This window comes from Hemitrygon akajei, chromosome 16, assembly GCF_048418815.1.
Source record: "Hemitrygon akajei chromosome 16, sHemAka1.3, whole genome shotgun sequence".
Classification (NCBI taxonomy): Eukaryota; Metazoa; Chordata; class Chondrichthyes; order Myliobatiformes; family Dasyatidae; genus Hemitrygon; species Hemitrygon akajei.
In genome coordinates this window covers 36072973-36093678 of record NC_133139.1, presented here as the reverse complement: position 1 = coordinate 36093678, position 20706 = coordinate 36072973, and the positions used below count along the sequence as shown (strand labels likewise).

At 42.5% G+C, this 20706-nt stretch overlaps 1 long non-coding RNA gene across 1 annotated transcript; it reads left to right on the top strand.

The window, feature by feature from the left end:
- Positions 1 to 1341: 1341 nt before the first annotated feature.
- Positions 1342 to 18421, top strand: LOC140740366 (uncharacterized). The gene is made up of 4 exons (XR_012101832.1): positions 1342 to 1617; positions 1863 to 1972; positions 14965 to 15103; positions 18287 to 18421. It is a non-coding gene; the product is annotated as an uncharacterized lncRNA (long non-coding RNA).
- Positions 18422 to 20706: the final 2285 nt, after the last annotated feature.

Sequence of the window (20706 nt, the reverse complement as noted above, 5' to 3'; positions counted from 1 at the left end):
CGATGGAGAAGGTAGAGGAAGGGGTAAAGAATGGTGATGGGTCACAGGCATATCAGGAGCGGAGAGAAAGGGGATAAGTTATTGGAAGTTGGAGGAATCGATGTTCATACCAAAGGGTTGTAAGTTCCCTGCGTATATGAACATTAAATTCTCCAATTCACCAGTTGCTCCTCTTCTAATCCCTCTATCCATTCTCTGGCTACCTCCTATCAGTCTTTCCATCCAAATAAAGGGTCTTGACCTAAAACATCGACTGTCTATCTCCTCCATAGATGCTGCCTGACCCGTTGAGTTACTCCAGCAAATTGTATGTTGCTGCTAATTCCAGATTTTTGTGCTTCTATTTTGTTCCTGTGGCCCACTATCTGCGTTCCTTTGCCCATTGTCTCAGTTTCTAATAACATCTTTAAATTCAAGCAAATGCGGGGTGTGGTAGAAACACTTAGCAGGGCAGGTATCATTTGTAGAGAGAGATACAAGGTGAACGTTCAACAGTTTGTCAGGTTTGCTGAATATTTCTGGATCTTTCTGCATTTCCTTTGGATTTCTCTCATGCTGGAGTTAGGCCCAGAGCAATTCACCAGGGCAGGCCCCAGGTCCTAACGTGAGGAATGATAGGCTGTTCGACAATTTAAACGCTGGCCCAAATAGTCTGGGTGCTCCACTCTCCAAGATGCTATGGGTATGAGATTGCCCCTGGCTGCTGTGCTTCGTGTCTGTGAACTTTGTGGTGATTTGCCCTACTAATATGATGAACTGAATACTGAGGCTTTGGGCCTACTCCAAGCTGTTCCATGGATGGATTTGGGTCTAGGTACTCAATTTGATTCAGAATGCTGTTGCTGTTGCTGTTGCTCCCTTCTGTTGTTTGTGTGATTTGTTTTGATTTGTTGTTTTTTTTTTCTCTTTTCTCTGTGAGTGCTGGGGATTGGTGTTTTTTTTTAATTTGGTTCTTTTGCGTTCCTTGCTGTAGGCAAACAAATGTCAAGGTTGTACAATTTATACATTCTTTAATAATAAATGCACTTTGAGCTTGAACTTTGAACTATGAGCAGAGGGCTCCCTGAGTGATATAACTGAGATATGAGAGCAGGGCAGAAAACTTGACACACAAAACTCTTGGCCAATGGCAGAGTCCACTCTCAGGCTCTCTGCCAGAACCACTGATGTTTGCTCAGTGCTTCTGTATGTCCTTGACTTCCAAAAACATTAAACATTGATTAGAAATGAAATATTAAGAAATTAGTTCACTTAGTTTAATCTGGAGCAAGTGCGAAGGTTGGAAGTAACAATAGGCCACTCACTGTTCCACTGTTTGAGTCAGTGTGGTATCCGACAGAAGGCAGCAGCTGGCTAATCTGTGATGAAAGTTAGCCATCAAGGTCAGGTCAGAAATTATGCCGAAGTCCTAGAGCCTGCCAAAAGCTGTGCAGAAATACGTAGAGCAGGCAACAAAGTACAAGAGGAATGCAGGTGATCTTTATTTTCATCTTCCAAAGATCTGCTTCTCAAATATTGTGCTTGGAAGTGAGCTCCAGGAAAGAAGCAGCACACCCTGTTACAGAGTGATAGCTGTACAGCAGCAACCACTTGCTGTTATGTTGTGTCTTTTTTGCGGTAAGATATTTTCTGGCATGTTATGAAATAAAATTCAAGATCCAAGCCATATAAAAAGGAAAATAATCTTCAGGCTCTGGTTACTTTTGTAAAGGTCCTGTATCATTTATTTCTCTTTCCATGCCAACTTCTTCAATATTTTTCTGACTGAATTAGTTATTCAAAACATAAAAGATAAAAATAAATAATTGTATAAAGGAAATATTGTAACAATCCACATGCCCTTTTCTCACTGTTACCATCAGGTAGGAGGTACAGAAGCCTGAAGGCACACACTCAGCAAATCAGGAACAGCTACTTCCTCTCTGCCATCCGATTTCTAAATGGACATTGAACCCTTGGACACTGTTGTAATGTGAGTATTATTAAAAGTAAGTTAATAATAATCGGGGAGCTGTTGGTAGCAAGAGGTGGGATCTGGGGTTGGCGGGGTCTTTACTTCTGTTCTTTTTACTCCCAGTATGCATTGTATATAGTTCCTCCACCCTGGCCGCACGAGGTACCTGGAAGCCTCTGTATTGTAAATATCATTTGCCATCCCAGATAAAGATGCTCTTTTGGCCATCAAGTTGTCGAGTGGTCTTTTTGTAAAATAGAAGTTACCACAGACACTACTTCACTTTTTTAATATATAGTATTTCTGTTTTCTGCACAATTTTTAATCTATTCATTATACGCATACTGTAATCAATTTATTTATTTATTATTATTATTTTATTTTGTGTTTTTTCTTCTATATAATGTATTACATTGAACTGTTGCTGCTAAGTTAAATTTTACGTCACATGCCGGTGATAATAAACCTGAATCTGATTCTGATTCTGAAGGACGAGTAGAGTTAAAGCTGTTACTGAAATAACTTCATTTAATGATATTAGTTAAAGAGGTGCGTTTGTGACATAATCTTAAAGGAAATGTAGAGAGATAATGATTAAGGAAGGGAATTCCAAAGCTTCAATTTTGGCAACAGCAAACAGTATTACCTATCCTGAGAAAAGTAATTGAACACACACTGTAATTCTTCACGATGGGAGTGCTAGATGTCAAACCCACCACCTATGGAAAAGAATAGTATAGTAAAACCATCCAGGATTAAGGTTCAAAGTTCAAAGTAAATTTATTAGCATTATAAATTTATTAATGTTAATGCATTGCCCGTTATTGAGTTCTTATAGCCCTAAAACTCCCTCAGCAATGGAACACTACAAACCTCCTCTTACTCTAGCAGAATCACAATCAGATTCAGCTTTATTATCTCTGACATATTTGTGAAATTTGTTATCTCAGGGCAGTAGTACAGAGCTATACCAAAAAAATGTCAAATTGCTCTCTGAATCATCGTCAATCCAGAGGCACAAAGACATGTTCTTCATCCCGCAACAACTTAAAAAGGAATTGCAGGAGCAGCATCAAACAATTTATCTGGCATTTTTGGCTTCACAAAAACCTTTGAGGTTGTCAGTTGAGAAGGCCTGTAGAGGATCCTTCTCAAATTTACCTGCTTTTCATCTCCACCTGTATGTGCTGCATGATTGTGTATTTCTCACAACGAATACAGAACAGCACACACAAAATGCTGGTGGAACACAGCAGGCCAGGTAGCATCTATAAGGAGAAGCACTGTCGATGTTTCGGGCCGAGACCCTTTGTCAGGACTAACTGAAAGGAGAGATACTAAGAGATTTGAAAGTAGTGGGGGGAGGGTGAAATGCGAAATGATAGGAGAAGACCGGAGTGGGTGGGTTGAAGCTAAGAGCTGGAAAGGTGATTGGCGAAAGTGATACAGAGCTGGAGAAGGGAAAGGATCATGGGACGGGAGGCCTCAGGAGAAAGAAAGGGGGAGGGGGGGAGCACCAGAGGGAGATGGAGAACAGGCAGAGTGATGGGCAGAGAGAGAGAAAAAAAACAAACAACTAAATATGTCAGGGATGGGGTAAGAAGGGGAGGAGGGGCATCAACAGAAGTTAGAGAAGTCAATGTTCATGCCATCAGGTTGGAGGCTACCCAGCCGGTATATAAGGTGTTGTTCCTCCAACCTGAGTTTGGATTCATCTTGACAGTAGAGGAGGCCATGGATAGACATATCAGAATGGGAATGGGATGTGGAATTAAAATGTGTGGCCACTGGGAGATCCTGCTTTCTCTGGCGGACTGAGCATAGGTGTTCAGCGAAACAGTCTCCCGGTCTGCGTCGGGTCTCACCAATCTATAAAAGGCCACACCGGGAGCACCGGACGCAGTATACCACACCAGCTGACTCACAGGTGAAGTGTCGCCTCACCTGGAAGGACTGTCTGAGGCCCTGAATGGTGGTGAGGGAGGAAGTGTAAGGGCAGGTGTAGCACTTGTTCCGCTTACAAGGATAAGTGCCAGGAGGGAGATTGGTGTGAAGGGATGGGGGGACGAATGGACAAGGTAGTTGCAGAACAGAACAGGCCCAGTCTCAGGGGACAGATGTCAAGCAAGTCTGTATCATTGCCTTGGGCTTCCGTCAATATTTCTTGTTGCAATAATGCAATGAAATATTCGTTAAGCTTTACTCTGAAGTGGAGCTAATCTACAGGAAAAATGGAACCTCCCCCCCCCCCCCCCACTTTCACCGTTCCCTCTTTCTAGAAATGAGGTTACTCCAACCTCAGTAATCAAGCTGCAATATGCCGATAATGCTCACATTTGCATATGTTCATAGGCTAAGCACCAACTTATCATCAAATCTTTCACAAGAGCATAGAACAGAATTAATTACAGATGTAACAAAGACCTTCCGACAACCAATGACATCACAATTTTATGGTGATCAATATTCTCTCTAAGGTGGGCACATGTGCGTGCACACTTGCTACTAGTGCACAAAGGAATTTAAACTGTGCACAAAAGATTGTCACCCTCTGCCTTGTTGAGATGTTAAGTATATTTTACAATCATACACAATCACATTTCCTTTTCCAGTTTCTGTGCAGATGGTGTTGACAACATGGAGTTTGCAATGATTTGTCTGCAGATTTTCGAAATGACTTATTTATACTGTTTTTAGTGAAGAAATTATTCAGTGCTCATTTGTTGTTGTCACTGGCCAGAAAATTGCACAACACAATATTTCTGTGCACACTGGTCATAACGATTTAGAGAGGACATTGGTGGTGATACCCATGGAGACCACCTCAATGTCTTGTGAGTCACCTTACAGTGAATGTAGAAGGTGACGATTCACTCTCACCTTCAGTGTGTCAGCACTGTCTCTGGCTGCCAGAGGAAAAGAGGATCAAATCTCAAATTCAACACAGAATTCATTCAGATATTTATTTAGAGATACGACATGGAATAGTCCTTCCAGCCCTATGAGCTACGCCGCCCAGCAAACCAAGATTTAACCCTGACCTAATCACAAGACAATGTACAATGACCAATTACCCTAGTAACTGGTAGGTCTTTGCACTGTAGGAGGGAACCAGAGCACCTGGTGCAAACCCACACATTCCATGGGGAGGACGTACAGATTCCTTACAGAGGGTGCCAGGAATGATCTCCAAATTCCAACGCTCCGAGCTGTAATAGTAATGCCACCTTCCTGTAAGCTTCTGAAGCATGGGCTATCAACAGCACAAACCTCGATGCTCTGGAGAGGGACTGCCACCACCAAAATCCCCACATAGCCCTCCAATAGTAGGACCAGCCAATGTCAGCATTCTCCCCTAGACGAAGGTTCCTAGTGTAAAGGCTTAAATTGCAGAATCCAACGAGAAGGAGGCATCACTCGCATGTCCAGGACCAGGTTCCAGAAGCAGACAATCTATCCTGAATTCTGCTTTGGCAAGAGGATGTTTTCAAAGTCTCTTTGAAAAAAGTGTAATACCCCTGTCAACTTAAGAGAGTGTTTGGCCCATAAGCAATCTAAATGGAAAAATATATTCAGAGTACATTCTTCAACCTCCAGTCAGTCACTAGATGCACCCACAAGCCCCATATAAAGAGTGAAAAGAGGTCCAACATCTCCCAAACTATCCAACTGCCTGCCCTGTTATGTACAATATCTCCAGCCCCAACCGCTACTGAGTCTGTGAATCCCACATGGACTTCATTAGTCACCAAATCACAGACATGTTGGTGAAGCAAATCATCCTCTATCTCAAAGGACAGCCATAGAAAATAGACTTTGCTGAATGAAAATTGAATTTCAACTACTTTAAGAAGAATTTGTTTTCTCTAGTACCAATACTGATTCAGGCACTTCTGAAAAAGTAAATATTGGCTTTTTTGTAGAAGTTCATGAGGGAGGGTTAAGTCATTTAGTACGTAATTATCTTTTGAAGGAAATGTGTACTGTATTTCATTCAAAATTCATATATTTACTTGTACCTGTGAATAATGTTTATCAATGAAATTGTATTCGGTATTTTGTGTATAAAAGGCTCTATCCTGCTGATTCCCTGCTACATTCATATAAAATGTGTTGAATGTCAAAATGGATTACACTATATCTATTATATATTATCCAGTTTCAGCCTTCAGTTCCAATTCTTTCCTCAACTGAGATAGACTACTATTTGAACATTTATTCTCCTGCATCTACCCCTCATCTTCCCTAAAGATTTGTGCTTATAGTAAGTCATTGCTTCTTTTTGCTATATTTAAAACCTTTGTTAATATAGGGCACAACAATGGCCTCCTCTACATGTCAGTCCATGGCCTCCTCTATTGTCGCAATGAGGCCACACTCAGGTTGGAGCAGCAGCACCTTATATTCTGTCTAGGTAGCCTCCAACCTGATGGCATGAGCGTCGATTTCTCAAACTCCTGGTAACTGCATCCCCTCTTCGCCATTACCATTCCAGCTTCCCTCTCTCATCTCATCTCCTTACCTGCCCATCACCTCTCTCTGGTGCTCTTCCCCCTTTCCTTTCTTCCATGGTCTTTTAGCCTCTCCTATTAGATTCCCCCTTCTCCAACCCTTTATCTCTTTAACCTATCAGCTTCCCAGCTTTTTAGCTCACCCCTCTTCCCCCTCCCTTTCACCTATCACCTACCACCTTGTACTTCTTCCTCCCCTCCCTCCACCTCCTTCCTCTAACTTATTGTTTCTTGCAGTCCTGATGAATCGTCTTGTCCCAAAATGTCAAAAGTTTGCTCTTTTCCATAGATGCTGCCTGGCCTGTCTAGTCCCTCCAATATTTTGTGTGTCTGTTCCTTAGATATGGGGTGAATCATTGGATAATATCATTGAATAACTGTTGGATAACTGGGGTCGGCTGGTGACATCAGTGACATCAGCGCCGGACTGAGGAATGGAAGTTCCCAGGTTTGAATCCCAGGGCCGTTCCCAAGTACACTTTCCATCCGTGTCGGGCTGAGTGTTGAGCTTGCAACTGAATCTTGTAAAATAAACAAAAGTAGTGCGCCACACAGTCTTTCGTTCCGCGAAATGAAATTGCCCGATGCTGGTCTCTCAGGCCTGAGTCATTATCATCATCATCGGATAATTACCAGGATCTGAAACCAGTTCTCAACAGATTAGACTCCACAACACAAACCCACCCACCTGCATCATTCCAAATGATTACTTAAATCGTTGAGGCCATTCTAATCCATACCAGAACAAAAATAATGCAGCATCAGAAAAAACGAGATAGTTTCTAATCAAAGACCTCTCACCACAGCTGGAAAAGGGAGAAGGCAAGAGCCTTCTAAATTGTAGAGAAGGGCTGTTGGACTGTGTGAACATAATAAAGAACTGAAGTTCTCAGTGGGCAATGCAGGCAGTTCACCCGGAACCGTGAGTGACAGTGTTGAGGTGGTCACATGCGCTCATATCGGCTGGATTGTCCCGAATAAAGATGTTTTTGTTTTATCCACACTGTTTGTCTTTATTATGAACAAATAGTTCATGGTGACAGAAGTTGGCATGAGGTCTAAACACAGTCAGTAAGTAAACTGTGCGTGGCTGAGAAAGAGAGTTGTGTTATGTAAAAATATAACTGCTCTACAAGCAAGTGAGGTCTGCGAGCAGCGAGGTGATAGAACATCTTGTGTCCAGAAGTTCACTGGATTCACCAAGAGAAATCCGAGTAAATACCCGTCATGGATAAGCTAAGTCCTCCCACACCCATGCAGTTTACTGGCAATCTAACTGATAACTAAACACTTCAAACAGTGATTGGGGCCAGAGGGGAGGATGAAAAATTGAAAGTGTCTTATCTTTCTACATTTAAATGGCAAAGATAGTTTGGGTATTTACAACAGCTTTCGAATTAGACAATCCAATGACAAAATTTAAGGGTATTTTTTCCCCAAGTAAAAACATTTAAGTTCTTTTCCTGTGAACAGAAACAAAATGCTAGCTTTGACCAGTATTTAGCTGAGCTTCACACACTGAATATGTTCTGAGAGTTTGGAGATTTGAGAGACTCACTAGTTAGAGATAAATTAGCTTGCAAAATCCCAGATATGTTCTCAGAGCAAGATTACTCAGTGAAAAGAATTTGATGCTGGAAAGCATTGTGGATATGTATAGGGCAGCAGAGGCACATAATCACAAGCTAAGGACAGAAACAATAGTGCACACTGTGAAAACAGAGAGGCAAAGCCCACGGTGTTTCCCAAAATAATAGCAATGCAAAGAGGAAGGCTGAAGCACACAAATGCAACAAATGTGGAGGGAGGCACATCCCAAAGACATGTTCTGCATGGGAAGTCGTGCAATAATTGTGGGAAGAAGAATCATTTCGCAACGTGCTGCAAGGGAAAGGTGCATACGGTTGCTGAGGAATTGCAGGAAGTCTTTGTAGATTCTTTACGGACTGCTAGTGCTTGTAAAGCAGAATAGATTGTTGCAGACACTGCGAATGAGACAGTAATTCCATTCAAGCTTGACACCGGAGCCCAGGTGAATCTGTTACCCATGGATGATTACAAGATTCTCAAAATGAAGAGCAAGAGTGAAGTTAAAAGCAACAGACTGCACTGGAGAGAAGCTACCAGTAAAAAGGGGCTGTACAGTGACCTTCAAGCACAAGCGGCAGTACCTAAAGGCAGAGCTACCGATTGTAGAAAAGTGAGTACAGCTTGTGAAAAGCTCAACCTGATGAAGAGTTTTCATAGCAGCTTCACAGTCCAAAGGTGACCATACTTCACTTATGCAAGAATACACAGATGTCTCTGAGGGGCTCAAATGCTTAGCTGATGTACACAAAATTCATATAGATGAGACAGTGGTTGTTGTCCATGTATGCAGGACAGTTCTATTTGCACTGAGAAACCACCTCAGACAAGAACCAGCACACATAGAACAGATGAATGTCATACAGAAAATTGAAGAACCAACAGACTGAGTGAGCTCACTGGTCATTGTACAAAAGGAAAATGGAGCCTTGTGGATATGTCTAGATCCAAGAGATCTCAATATAGCAATCAAGAGAGAGCATTTTAACTTGCCAACATGGGAGGAGATTATGACCTGGTTTGCAGGTGGCGAGTGGTTTAGCAAACTCAGTGTATCGTCTGGGTTTGGCATTTGAAGCTTGGCAAGGCAAGTTCGAGACTACGTACTTTTAATATACCAGAGGGAAGATACTGCTTTCTTCAGTGTCCTGCCCACACTAGAAGTCTACCATAAAACCATCCACATGATCTATGAGGACGTACCTCATGTCAAGATCATGATGGATGACATTATCATTTGGAGGTCTACCAAGGATAGGCATAATGCACAACTGAGACAGCTGCTTGACTTGACACAGGATGTCAAATTGAAAATAAATAAAGACAAATGTGATTTTAGAGTTAAGACACTGACTTTCATAGGGGATGTCACAACAGAAGAGGGAGCGAAGCCTGACCCAAGAAAGACATCATTCATTGAGAACATGGAGAAACCCCAAAACAAAAAGGAGGTGAGATGTTTCTTGGAAATGGTGATTTACCTGGCTAAGTTCATCCCTCAACTGGTGACTGTGTCAGCATCACTTAGATCACTCCTTGAGCAGCGAAATGTGTGGAGTTGGTCTTATGAGCAAGAAGAGCGTATCCAGAGGCTGTAAAGAATCCGAACTGAAGAGTCCATGCTGAAGGTTTTTCGATCCAGAAACATACCAGGATCTCAGTTGTACGGCGTTGGAGCAGTACTACGACAGCAGCATCATGACACAGGGCAACCTGTGGCCCATGCATCAAAGGCTTTAGCAAGTGTAGAAGCCAACAATACACAAATAGAGAAAGAGCCAGCACATATGCTTGCGAAAGGTTCTGTCGTATAGTATATCTACAGATAAGCTTGTAAAGTTTAGACAGACCATAAACAATTGGTCTCAGTTATGTTCAAACCACTGAATGACTGTCCCATGAGGATACAGTGCATGTTGATAAGATTACAGAAATATGACATGAAGATTATCTACACATCAGGAAAATATATGCTTGCTGCTGATGCGTTGTCTCAAGCAGTCAACAAGAAAGAAAATAGTGACCAAGAGATAAATGCTGATATACAGGCCTATGTTAAGATGACTGTCACCTCCATTCCAGTATTTACTAATAGAACGGAAAGGATTAGGACAGCAGCAGAGACAGATGAAACAATGAAAGTATTCAGACAGACAATACAGTAAGGATGGTCAGCAACTAAGAATGACAGTCACAGATAATGTGCATTTGGGACTATTGGGTATGCAGAACTGAACTGTCAGTAGAGGAATATACCACACCCTGTACCTGACAGGCCATACTTCAAAGCTGGAGTGGATTTGTTTGAATGTAATAGAAAGAGTCATATTGTTGTCAAAAGCTACTTTTCCAATTACACAGAAGTCACAACACTAAACCCAACATCCAGCAAAGCAGTCATCACCTTCCTGACAGCTGTGTTTGCAAGGCATGGAGATAGTATCAGACAATGGCCCATTCATGTTGAGCTGTGAATTCAAGTTCTTTTCCAATGATGGGTTCAAAATATAACTTCAAGCCCAAAATCTAATGGCCCAGCACAGAGTTTGGTCAAGATTATAAAGGGCCTCATGAAGAAAGCACAGGATTTGACAAGAGGATTTCCACAAAAGCCCAATGATTTACAGAGATGCACAACTGCAGAATGGCCTTGCACCAGCCCAAATGCTGATGGGTCGAAGCATACACACTAACCTTCCAGTGGATGAAAACCTGTTGACACCTTAAGGAGCATGCAATGTCTAACTGTCTAAAGAAAAAGGGAAAGAAAAACAGAAACAGTATCACGACAAGATTGTGGAAAGCCTACCAGTCCTGAAACCTGGAGATGAAGTGCAAATTCAAGGTCGTGATTCTGGTACATGATCCATGCAAGGATATGTGCAAGAGAAAGTTGCTCCACATTCCTACCAGATCCATGCGGAGTGAGAATCACCTCTGAGAAGTGACCTTGTTGATCTATGACCACAAGTTCCAAAACATAGCTGTGATATGTCATCTGTCAGTACAACAAAGGGGCCAGCAGATGAGAAAAATACAGTTGTTCAGAATTCTCAGAAAGAAATTAACACAGAAAGTGAAAGTGATACACCTGTGAAGACAAATAGCAGACCTCATCACCTCCTTGGTCCAAACACGGACCAAAGAGCTAAATACCAGAGAGTGACAGTGCTCAACACTGAGGCAGCATTTGACTGAATATGGTATCAAGGTGCCTTAGCTAAAATGGAGTCAATGGGAATTAGGGGGATATCCCTCTGCTGGTTGGAATCATACCTGGCACAAAGGAAGATGGTTGTGGTAGTTGGAGGTCAGTCACCTCATCCTCAGGACATCACTGCAGGAGTTCTTCAGGGAAGTGTCCGAGGACCAATCATCTTCAGCTGCTTCATCAATGACCTTCCCTCCATCATAAGGTGAGAAGTGGGGATGTTCACAGATGACTGCACAACATTCTGCACAATTTCTGACTCCTCAGATAGTGAGACAGTTCATACCCAAATGCAGAAGGACCTGGATAATATCTAAGCTTGGGCCGACAAGTGACAAGTAATATTTGAGCCACGCGGATGCCAGGCAATGACCATCTCCACAAGAGAGTCTCTAATCATCGGCCCTTAACAGTCAGTGGCATCACCATCACTGAATCCCCTACTATCAACATCCCGGGGATTTCCATTTTTTCACTGCGGGTACCTTCACTTCAAGGACTACAGCAGTTCAAGAAAGCAGCTCATCGCCACCTTCTCAAGGGCAACTAGGGATGGCCAATAAATGCTGACTTAGCTGGCGATGCCCACATTCCATAAATTAATAAATAATTTTAAAAATTAATAAAAAGGATCATCAAACCACCTCAGAGACAGTTTGAGTGCTGATGAGTGAATAATTGCTTATTACAATTGAGGTAATGTAAATATCTTTGTTGGAAAGCATTATTGTTTCTTCCAGTTTCATGAGGCCATATTTGTGAGAAAAACAACAGGTTTGCTCAACATTACCCAAAAAAAGTAGAAGCGATATTATGGCTTGAATATTAAGACCAGAAACATTTAACATCTGTTCTAGAGCCCTGTTTACATGAACTACCTTGCCCATCTCCAGTCTTCTCATTCTACCAGACACTTTAACTTTCTTCCTTTTCAAGGCAAACCTGCATGAAGTAGGGCTGAACAGGCTAGACATGTATCAGTTGGAGATTAAAAGTATAAAGGAGGATTTCATTGAACCGTATAAAATCCTGAAGGGCATTGGCAGGGTAGATATGGAGAGAATTTTTCCTGTGTGATGCAATCTAGTGCTAAGGAACATTGTTTAAAAATCTGACAGGGATGAGACTAAACACGAGGAAATCTGCAGATGCTGGAAATTCAAGCAACACACACAAAATGCTGGTGGAACGCAGCAGCAGGCCAGGCAGCATCTATAGGAAGAAGTATAGTTGACGTTTCGGGCCGAGGCCCTTTGTAGGTCCTGACAGGTGATGAGACCATTTTTTTTCCTCAAAGGGTTTTAAGTCTTTGTAGCTCTTTTTCCTCAAAGCAGAGTTATTGGATATTTTAAAGACAGTGTCATACATATACTTCATAAGTAAATGGGTGCATGGTTACCATAGGTAGATGAAGATACAGATAAGACAATTTAATCAGACCATCCATGATCTCATTAAAAGGCAAAGCCTATTTGAGAAGCCAAGTGAACTAGTCCTGCCCCAATTCATAATTTTGTATACTTCTTTGGAAGGAGTACATGGCACAACTTTAACAACATTTTGAAATAAAGGATTCGATACTCTAAACACCTTCTGTCAATCACTGTCATTACAGAGGATGTCACTAGCTCAGATAGCCAGGAGTCAACTGATGCCTGGCCCCTCTCTAGTCTCTTGGAGTTCTTTGCATGTCAATAATAGATATGCTCTGATTTGCCACCATTTCTCCTATTTCTCTATCTGACATTTTGCTTTCAACAACACGAAGTCTTCATAAGTAGTGTTTTTTTAAAATAATTTCCCTCATTGATAGATTTGTGAACCATTTATCTACATTAATTTGTTGCTAAGCTACTGCTGCAAAGAAGAAAAATATCAGTAATGTTTAAATCTTACAACTGCAAAATAATTACTGTGACTATAGTAAGCATCCTGCGGTGCAATCATGTATGTCAAAGTATGGCAATGCAACTGTGTCAATAAGTTAAACTAACACAACATGGCTAATTTCTCATATCTGAATAATAAGAAATGGGTGATATTTGCTTTTGTTGCAACTGTGTTGATATTTTCAACAATTTATTCTGATTTTCTCAATACTTCTTTGTTTTGCATGTTAAGTGTTGCCTCCTGCACTCATACTTACAATTCAGATCCAATAACTTTCAGTTAGGGATAACACAGGCTGGAGGAAGATCTCGGAAGTTCGGAGCTTTCCCATGTTTGTTTTGCATTAAAATCACACGTTTAACTGTTCTGGTCTTGCAGCATTTCTGATACACAAAGACACAGGGGATTTTGAGACTGAATCCAAATCAGAATCGTCTTTCATTGACTTATGTGTCACAAAATCTGTAACTAAACGGAATTCACTGTGATTATGATGAGTGGAGCGAGAATCTGTCCTTACATAGGGCTGTCTTCAAGAGCTTGTTCAACAAAATTAAGGACCTAACTTGATCCTTCCCTATTCATTCTAGGGTCACTGACAGCAACTGCAGACAGCTGTACTGAAATCAGATCAGCTACCATAGCACTTACAGTGAATAAAGCTGTAGAATGTTAACAAGGTGGTTTTAGCGATGGAATTAAGTTGCAAGTCTCTGGCTCAATGTTTGTTTTTCTCAATCAAGGGACTTTTGTCTCAAGGCTTTTGCCTTCATCCTTCCTGTTCTCTATTGCTTGATCCTTTTACTTCTGTCTTTTTTCTCCCTTATTGCAATCTCTCCCTTCCTGGATATTCTTTCTTCGTTACATTCCTCTTTTGTGAGGTCCAAACCTTTTGTTTTTTTCCCTCAATTCCAGTCACCTGAACTTGAGGGCTATCATATTCCTGTTATGAGAGACATGTGATTCTCTAATTCCTGTCTGTTGCTCTGTTTCTTGGAAAACCACCTAGAAGAATTGATTCAGCCACATCACTGGTCCTATGAATCATGTATTATATCACTGACACTTCATAAGCTTCAGTCTTTGTGCTTTAAGATACAATTTAAATCATTCTCAGCTATACACCAGCAAAATTACTCACACAGTGTGAGAATTTATACTACTTGTTCAATAGGAGATTCAGCTCCCCAAAAATCTGCAGCTCCTAAAAGACAACATTTGCAGCGCTCTAACAGTAAATGTTAGTTTATTATTGTGATTCAGTGAACATTGTACCTATTCTGTAATCAGTGCTGCCTCAGAACCTCATGGATTCAGGTTTGATTCTGAATTCTGATGCTGTCTACATAGTTGTGAGTTCTCCCTGTGCCTGCATGAGTTTCATGTGGGTGCTCCATTGCCCCCCTACAACTCAAAGACAGGCTGGCTGCTATAAATTATCCCTTAGCATGGCCGAGTAGCAGGAATATAAGATCGAGGGAAATCATGGGCATTTAAGAAATAATAGATTAAAATAAAATAAAAGGGAAAATATTGGGAATGATTTGAGAGTCAGAATAGACTCAATGGCCCAGATTTGCTCCTTTCATGTTATTAGAAAACAGGTCTGTTGTGCATTCAAGATTTCTAGTTTAGTGCTGGATAGCTCTTGACCTTTACATATCTATCCCACCTGCCACTGTTCCCTCAGATTTTTCTCCCAAGTTCCATGAATACTCTTTCTTTGTCCATCTAATCTCTGAAATTGCAATTATCTGCTACCAATCTTCGTCCCACTAAGTAGAAATCTACCTCCATGTACATGTTTGCAGATAATACCACTGCACCTGGCTACATCTCAAATAATGACAGTTGGAATACAGGATGGTGATAGAGAGTTCGGCACATGGTACCATGTCAACACCCTTTCCGTCAATATCAACAAAAGAGCTGGCCAATGACATCAGAAAGGTTGGTAGTGCACATTTTTTTAATCAATATATACTTTTTTCAGAAATAAAATTATGTACAATAAACCATCCAATGGCTCTCAGTCCTTCACAAATGTTTCCATTATAGTCTTCACATTCCCACACTTTAGCCACCCAGGCGGCACTCTGTTACTTCATATTTACATATGAAGGGGTATACATTCAGGGGTATACATCCCGCCCCCCTACTCCTCAACTCCCGCAGGAGAAGAACCCTAGACTGTGGTCCTTCCCCACTGGGCCCTTGCGGTGGCTGCACCAAGTTTGAGTGCGTCCCTCAGCACGTAATTCTGCAGCCGAGAATGTGCCGGTCAGCAGCATTCCCCCACGGACATCTCCGTGTGCTGGTAGACCATCAAGTTTCGGGCCGACCAAAGAGCATCTTTCACCAAGTTGATGATCTGCCAGCAGCACCGGATGTTGGTCTCGGTGTGCGTCCCCGGGAACAGCCTGTAAATCAGTGAGTCCTCTGTTACGCAGCTGCTGGGGATGAACCTCAACTCACTGTCCCTTCCATCCTCCTCCACACCTTCTCGGCGAACCCACAGTGTGCAAAGAGGTGGGTCACCGACTCCTCCTCACTGCAGTCCTCCCGTGGGCAGAGGAGTGTGGAGGCGACAGTCCGGGCATACAGGAGGGATTGGACTGGGAGGGCCCCTCTCACCGCCAGCCAGGCGAGGTCTTGGTGCCTGTTGGTGAGGTCTGGCAATGAGGCATTTTGCCAGATGAACTGGACGGTCTGCTCGGAACCACCCCACTGTGTCCATCACGTCCTTCTCCTGCAGTGCCTGCAGGACCTTACGTGCTGACCACTGCCAGATGACCCTGTGGTCAAAGGCGTTGACCTGAAAGAACTTCTCTACGAAGGACAGGTATGGCGGCAACGACCAGCTGACAGGGGTGTTGCGCAGGAAAGGGGCCAGACCCATCCTTCATAGCCAGGGCAACAAGTAGAACCTGGGCACATAGTGCTACTTGGTGCCCACGTACCTGGGATCCACACACAACCTGATGCAGCCACACACGAAGCTGGCCATCAGGGTGAGGGCAACATTGGGAACGTTTTTGCCCCCGTTGTCCAGGGACTTGTGCATGGTGGTCTGTCTGACCCGCTCCATCTTGGATTTCCAGACGAATCTGAAAATGGCTCGGGTGATTTCCAAGCTCAAGGAGCGGGGGACTGGCCACACCTGCGCCAAGTACAGCAGCCCTGAGAGCACCTCACACCTGATGACCAGGTTCTTGCCCGCTATCGATAGGGAACGCCCTCCCCACAGCCCCAGTTTCTGTTTCACCTTGGCAGTCGGCTCCTTCCAGTTCTTGTTGCACGCCTCGGCCCCTCTGAACCAGATCCCCAATACGTGATCAGACCTGATGGTGAAGGGGACGCTGGATCAATCGGGCCAGTTGACAAAGAGCATGGCTTCGCTCTTCGTGCGGTTGACTCTGGCCCCCGACACCTGCTCGAACTGTTCGCAGATGCTGATCAGCCTGCGAACTGACCTCGGATCAGAGCAGAAGATGGTGACATCATCCATGTACAGGGAGGTTTTGACCTGGGTCCCTCCACTGCCTGGCAGCGTCACCCCTCTTATGCCCTCATCCCTCCTGATGGCTTCGGCAAAGGGTTCTATGCAGCACATGAACAAGACGGGAGAGAGGGCAGCCCTGTCTGACTCCAGACTGATGGGGAAGCTGTCTGTTTCCCACCCATTGACCTGGACTGCGCTACAGATGTCCGTGTAGAACAGTTTGATCCAATTCCAGATTCCTTCCCCAAATCCCATTTTGGAGAGTACATCCGCCATGTACGTGTGCGATATCCTGTCGAAGACTTTCTCCTGGTCCAAGCTGACCAGGCAGACGTCCACCCCTCTGTCCTGCACATAGGTGATGGTGTCCCTCAGCAGCACGAGGCTGTCTGAGATCTTCCTGCCCGGTACAGCACAGGTTTTGGTCCAGATGGATCACCTGCTCCAGTGCAGACTTGACCCTGTTGGCGATAGCCTTGGACAGGATCTTGTAGTCCACATTCAGGAGTGAGATGGGCCTCCAATTTCTAATGTCCTCCCTCTCCCCTTTCTGCTTGTAGATGAGGGTGATGGTGCCCTTCCTCATGGATCACATGCTCCTGTCTACATCAACAGTGTTGAGCTTGAGAAGGCTGAGAGCTTCAAGTTCCTTGATGTGAACAGCACAAATAGCCTGTCCTGGTCCAACCACATTGCAGTTATGGTCAAGTAAACTCACCAATGCCTCTTCTTCCATGGGAGGCTAAAGAAATTCTGTACATCCTGTTGAATTTTAACGATTTTTAATGATGAACCTTTAACAGTATTCTGTCTGGATGCACGATGGCTTGGTATGGCAGCCACTCTGCATATGACCACAAGAAACCACAGAGAGTTGTGGACACAGTTCAGCACATCACAGGAACCAGCCTCCCCTCTCTGTAATCTATCCATACCTTCCATCCTCAGTAAAGAAGCCGGCATAATCACAGGCGCCAGCCACCCTGGATGTTCACTCTTCTCCCTTCTCCCATCAGACAGAAAATATAAAAACCTGACAGCACATATAACCATCTCAATGACAGTTTTCTCCCCACTGTTATCAGGCTCGTGAACAGACCTCATATGGTATGATGGACTCTTCGCCTCACAATCTACCTCATTATGATCTTTCACTTTATTGTTTATCTGTCCTACACTTCTTCAGTATCTTGTACATCTTATTCATTATTATTATTGTTTTACCTTATTCTACCTCAATATACTGTGTAATGATTCAATCTGTATGAACAGCATGCAAGACAAGCTTTTCATTGTATCTTGGTACACATGACAGTAAAAACCAATACCAAAAGATAAAACATTTTAGAAAACTTGTTCAAAAATTATTAATATTAACTTATTAAAAATGACAATTGAAAAAATAACATCATTTCTAAAGAGTATTGTTATTGTAACCATTTACTATCTAAATGCTAGTATGTACGATGGTTTCAAAATGTAATATCGAAAGTTATGTTTTCATGCAACTGTCTAGCTGGCATCAAACTGACCTGAGATACTTCCTGTGAAAACTTCTAACCATGCTCACTTAGTAAGAAGTTATTCACTGTTTCATTTGGTAGCAAAGATAATTGTTTTTTATGTAATAGATGGGGTTTAAAGAGTTGAAGGGCGGCGCTGCATGCCATCTTTGGCACGCCATCCATGCAAGTCTCGGAGACTGGAGAATGATTGGAAGGAGAGGGATGGGAAGTGGTGCAGACAACCCATCAGAGGAGGAACAGCACATCATATTCTGCCTAGGTAGTGTACAACCCAATGTATGAACAGTGAGCTTTTTGATCTTAGTTAAGCCCACCTCCTGTGGGTTGCTCCCCCCCTCCCGACACACACACCCTTTATCCCCATGCAAATAAAACTAGCCAGTGTTGTCAATGTACAGCCTGGAGCCCACACTAAGGAAACAAACTTAAATCTAGGAAAGTGCATGTTGACATGCAAATCTCCAGAACGATCAAAAGTCAAGCTAAACTGTTGTTGGATACCCAGCAACAGGTACATGCAGCGAAGCTTCAAACAGAGGCAAAAATGGAAAGGTGTACCCACAGAGGCTTCAAGGTTTTGTGGATGGCAGTATAAGTGGCTAAGAAATTGTCCTGTGTAATGGAAAAAGTGAGGAAAATCACTTCTTCAAACAGTTTACAATGAAGAGGATACCTGGAGTCCATACCATAGAAGAGATTAGGTGTGTAGAGACAAGCACAATGTCAGATTCGCAGTGGCAGTGAACACAATGTATCTGGTGCCAAAAGACTTCAATTCAGTGAAAGGAAGACAAACAGGATGTATTTTTGCCAAGACGTTCATCCATGTGCAACCAATACACTTCTGGAAAGAAGCCATAAATCGTGATCTACCCATGTAGTTAAAACCAACTCTCCAGGTTGTTGATATACAGCCAAATTACAATTAAGTGGACTGGGAGACATTCTCTGAAGGTGGAGAACCCAGAGAATCAAGAGATATGAAATAAATTTCATTACAGTCAGAGGAATGTCACTCCAATAGTTAGATGGGAAGGTTGATTCGATGCAAGCAATTAATCCAGCCACACAATTCACAAATGACTATGCAGGCATTTTCAAAGAACAGAGAAAACAATGTGAAAAGACAAGACTTTATGCCATGGAGATGAAACAGTCATTTTGGATATTAGTTTTTTTTTTCATTATCGAAGCAAAGGTGTAATAAATGTGTCATTGCTTGTGAGCAGTCGTTTCTTTTAGATTTGCTGATTATGATGTTGTTAGCTTTGTGTTGTTCCTCCATGATTTCACAGGGAACATAACTATAATGCAGGAGTTCAGAGATTCATACAGCATGGAAACAGGCCCTACATCTCACCAAGACAATGGCAGCCGTCAAACACTCCGCTCAACCTATACGAATCCCTTTGTATCCTCCTTGCACTCCTCTCAATTCTTCCCAGGTTTCACCTGAGAGCAACTTATATTGGTCAAATAACTTATGTTTGGTAATGAAACCAGTTCCCAGGGGAAACTCTTGCAACTACAGGGCAAACATGCAAACTCCTCAAAGACAGCACGGAAAGTCAGTACTGAATGTGACAAAGAGTCTCAAATTGAATTATCGATTGCCCATTTCCCTCCATTGACACTACCCAACACCATAAGATATAGGAACAGAAGTAGTCCATTCAGCTTATTGTGATCTCTCTGCCTTTCAGCGTAAATCATGGCTGATTTATATTCCCACTCAACAATGCTGTCCTCCCTTCTCACTCTAACCTTTGATGCTCTTACTAATCAAGAACTTCAAATATACCAATGACATGGCTTCCACTGCCTTCTGTGGCAAGGAAATCCACAGAGTCACCACCATCTGACTAAAGAAATTCCTCCTCGTTTCTGTTTTCAATTAATGGTCTTGTATTCTGAAGCTGCGAGCTCCTGCAACACTTTGTCTGTTGCTTCAGATTTCCAACATCTGAAATCTTTTTGTCTCCACCTCTAAATGTCTGCTTCTTTAAAAGCAAGATGTCATCCCTAACATCTTGCTAATTATTTTTCCAATAGTTTAAAGTGATATATTTTGTGACATATACAACAGTTTGAAGTGAAAAGAACTGAATGAATGCTGATGAGGAATGAAATGAGATACAGCAGTGAATCAAGAATCCATCAGTTCTTTGTGATCTAGTCTGTGACACTTTAAAAATGATATCCTGTCTCATTCTTTTCCACATTTTAAAATATTTCTGGAGGTTTCTCAGTGTTTCTGCTGTCCTTTTCATCACTGCTGGAGTGAGGGCAATGCCTTTTTTTAATGAAAAACTAATCAACAACAGAATCAATCTGGAGAAGCTTGTCCTTGAGAAAGTATAGTCCTGGCTCGGTGCAACTTATCCACACGAGGACAAGTTTCGTTATGTGAGCAGTGAATTTATCTCATACTTTGTTATAAGAAATGATTTATATGCTTGAAATGCAATATTGTAGAACAAATTTATTTCATAGCTCAATATGATCTTCTTGCATTGATAGATTAT